This window comes from Lepidochelys kempii, chromosome 3 (assembly GCF_965140285.1).
Source record: "Lepidochelys kempii isolate rLepKem1 chromosome 3, rLepKem1.hap1, whole genome shotgun sequence".
Lineage (NCBI taxonomy): Eukaryota > Metazoa > Chordata > Testudines > Cheloniidae > Lepidochelys > Lepidochelys kempii.
In genome coordinates this window covers 163,792,171-163,796,088 of record NC_136382.1, presented here as the reverse complement: position 1 = coordinate 163,796,088, position 3,918 = coordinate 163,792,171, and positions in this window count along the sequence as shown.

The following is a 3,918-nucleotide window of genomic DNA, read 5'->3' as shown; positions in this document are numbered from 1 at the left end:
TGGAGCCCAAGATAGTCTGAATCTGATTCTTGTCTCTGGACATCAATAGAGTCATTTCTGATTTACACTGGTGCAAGATTGAAAATCAAGCCCTTTGTATTAAACTACATTTTATTTGACTCTGTTGTTTGGCAAAGCAAAAATACGTGATTGCATGGTGTCTTGTGTCCAAAAATATCTTCTAGGTAAGATGAGCTAATACCAGAGCTGAGCTGGCTTTTCTTTTAAGTGAGGGAAATTATGGCTAATCTCATTTAAACCACATCTAAAAATGACCTAAAATAGCTTTTCTGTTTAAATATATTATGATTTAAAACTGCAGTGCTTCAGCACATTCCAAGGCTAGGAGCAAGTGCTGGCTGTCCCTCTGGAAAGTTAGAAATTGCTGCTTTCCCGTGGTATAAATCTCTCATTTCTAGTTCCAGGAGGTATGCCATATGTCTGGCTACATCTTACCTACAACTGTGTTTTATCTTCTACTAGAGATGCTTTGTTTTGGTCCTCTTTCTTAGTTGATGCCGCTTAGGCAGAAGCCAAAAAATCAAAGAGAAACCAACTTGTAAACAAACTAACAAATTTACTGTTGACTGGCTCAGAGTGAAGCCAAAATGCCAGTATGAAACCTAGGCACTCAAAGCTCTAGCCCGTGGTTTAAAAATGTATCTTAAAGAAAAATGTATTTTACAGAATACACCACTGTTGAAAATAATCTAGAAATAAACTGTCTAATAAACTGCCTAATAAAACATTTTTAAATTATCCACATAGTGCAATATATAAAAATCAGCAGTACCATTTTACAAGTGTAATAATAACATGTTGTCTGCAGGCACGTGATTCCGTAAACATTCCTTGTGAATGCATGTGGCCTTTGGCCTGATACCTCAGAAGGCTTCTGAGGAGAGATTACCTATCATGTGTTACATAATTATTTCCCTAATTTAGCATTATCTTTATTATTGTTCTTTCCCATTATCCACTTAGGATTCCTTAATGTATGTGTTACAGGGAGAGCAGTGAAAGTGGGATTAATGCAATATTTTTAATAAAGTGTTTGGTTTCATCCAAAAAACACAAACAAGACAACAATAATTGTTCCCAGCCCCCCATGCATTTGTTGGTTAAGGTATTAAGAGAAATTGATTGAAATATATTTTTTCTTTTATGATTAATCCAGACAGGAAGAGTTGTAAATTATAGCTGGACTTTGGAAAAAATGCTTCTCTGCTCAGGAACCCAACTAGAAATAGATTGTTTCCAGACTTGCTACTCCTAATGATGGGGAGCCAGGGTGTGGATATACAGACACAGATTCTGCCAGGGGCCAGGGCTTCCACCAGGTGTTGAGAAGGATGTAGAAGCTCATGAGAAGAAAGCAGTAGAAGGAGGTGTGATGTATAGATCATTGTTGCAACCAGGGTCCTATGGTTGCACCAGGTCTTGTACAGAGGAGGTCAAGTGGGGTGTCTATGGAAAGGCTGTAGTTCACTGGTTATGATTATGCTGTCTCTGTGTGTGTGTATCATTTTTGTATTTGAAGTTATGAATATTGGCTATGTACTTGTATGTATCAATGTGTTTGATTCTAAGTAGCCTCAGTGAAGCATTTGGTCAGCTTCTTGAGAAAGGACTTTTCTCAGTAAGTACCCAATCAAGAAACACTTAACTGACAATGGACTTTGGGAGCCGCCAATCCACATCTGAGCTTTCCTGGGAACGTTCAAACTAACGTGTAAACAATGGTGTTGGCCTGCAAAGAGCTGAATGATTCAAGGACATGTGACTTGCCCAGGTGGCTACAAACTCCATCTTGTTGCTGTGATTTTGCACACACGAACAAAAGGGTTTGCGCCCACGAGAGAGAGAGAGAGAGAATATAAAAGGCCCTGGAAACCCCTCCATTTTATCTTCAGCTGGCTCAAGAGATGGGCCTCTCCACCCCAAGGAGATTCCTGAAAGAAACTGGAACAAAGGACAGTAACAACAGGGGTGTGAGTGATTGCTGGAGCCAGACTAGGAAGGAGTCCCGTCTGTGAAAGAAGCTTATTGGAACATCTCTGGGGGTGAGATTTCATCTGTAATCAGTTGCTTAATCTGTTAGGCATAGACTTGCGTGTTTTGTTTTATTTTGCTTGGTAACTTACTGTGTTCTGTCTGTTATTACTTGGAACCACTTAAATCCTACTTTTATACTTAATAAAATCACCTTTGCGTATTAATTAACCCAGAGTAAGTAATTAATACCTGGGGGAGCAAACAGCTGTGCATATCTCTCTATCAGTGTTGTAGAGGGTGGACAATTTATGACTTTACCCTGTATAAGCTTTATACAGAGTAAAACGGATTCATTTGAGGTTTGGATCCCATTGGGAACTGGGTGTCTGGGTGCTAGAGAAAGGAGCACTTGCTAAGCTGTTTTCAGTTAAGTCTGCAGCTTTGGGGGTGTGGGTCAGACCCTGGGTCTGTGGTTGCAGCAGGCTAGCGTGTCTGGCTCAACAAGACAGGTTCTGAAGGCCCAAACTGGCAGGGAACATGGGCTCAGAGGTAGTCTCAGCACATCAAGTGAAAGTCCCAAGGGGGTTTCTGTGATCGAACCCGTCACAGGAGGCTGAGAAAATAAGAAGGGAGAATGGTAATCTGTGACATAGGGAAATATTATTTTCCCCATAGTATAGGTAGGGCAGCTAAAATAGAGAGGTTAAATGATTTGCCCAAGGTGATACAGCAAGTCAGTGGTAAAGTCAGAAAAAGAACACAAATCACCTGACTCCCAGTCTACTGTTCTTACCACTAAATCATCGCAAACTATAATATAGTCCCTTTCATTTAATCTTAAAAATAAGCAAGAGTTTTGGATGGGATACAGAGACTCTTGTTTCAGAGCATAAACCCAGCCCATAACTATTGGGCGTTAGGAAAAACATTCCCTCGGGATAGGCTATCCCGCAACTACCTTCTCCAGGGTTCTTTGACATTCCTTTGCAGCATAGCACTTGCTACTATTGTAGAAAGGATTTTGGTCTAGTTGGACTATTGGTCTGTTCCAGTTTGACAATTCCTATGTTCTTATGTTCCATGGTTTAGATCATATATTTTCTTTTCTTTTTAAATTTGTTCTTCCTTCTTGTACCACTGCAGAGATAACATATTGAGATGTGGTGGGCATCATTTTATTTTACATGCGTTTGCTTACTAGTTAAGCACTATTTCTTTGTACAAATAGGAAAACATATTCAATGAATCTTGTATTATGTCTTTAAAGTACAGTAGTGGAAAGTCACATCGCACAGCAGCTGCTGCCCACGCTCACTAGCTAGACCCATAATAGCATATGTTAATGTAAACTATCTAATGGACTTTTAATTTCCTTATAATTTAGGGAGTTGTAAAGAGTAAGAAAAAAAGTGTGGCAGAAGAATAATAGGATATCACTATTCAGCAAGTGTGTATTCATAATTTTAAAGCTTTCATTGAAAGAAAAAGTGGATTTACATTCATGACAGATGAGTGTTATCAGCTAATTTTCTTTTAAAAGTTTCAGTGTTTTAATATGGATTTTTAGTTTTTGTAGTAGAGAATTTCCTCTTTCTAAAGTGGCTCTTGGCTCTAAAAATACAGTGGTTTAGCCTGATAGAGACCATATCTTTCTCACCTTATTCATGACTGACCCCACTAGGGTCAATGGGATGGCTTATGAGAGTTAGGAGAACATAACTGGGCTATCATGGAAGAAAAAAACAGGCATTTTGCACACAATGGAGCACAAGACAGTTTGAGTCTGATTATCCTCTCTTACACAAAAGTTTTATACCAGCATTAATTGAGTTACTCCTGATTTACATCCATGAAAGAGAGTGAAGAATCAAGCCTTTTGTATTGAATTACATTTTATTTTACTACATTATTTGGAAAAGGAAA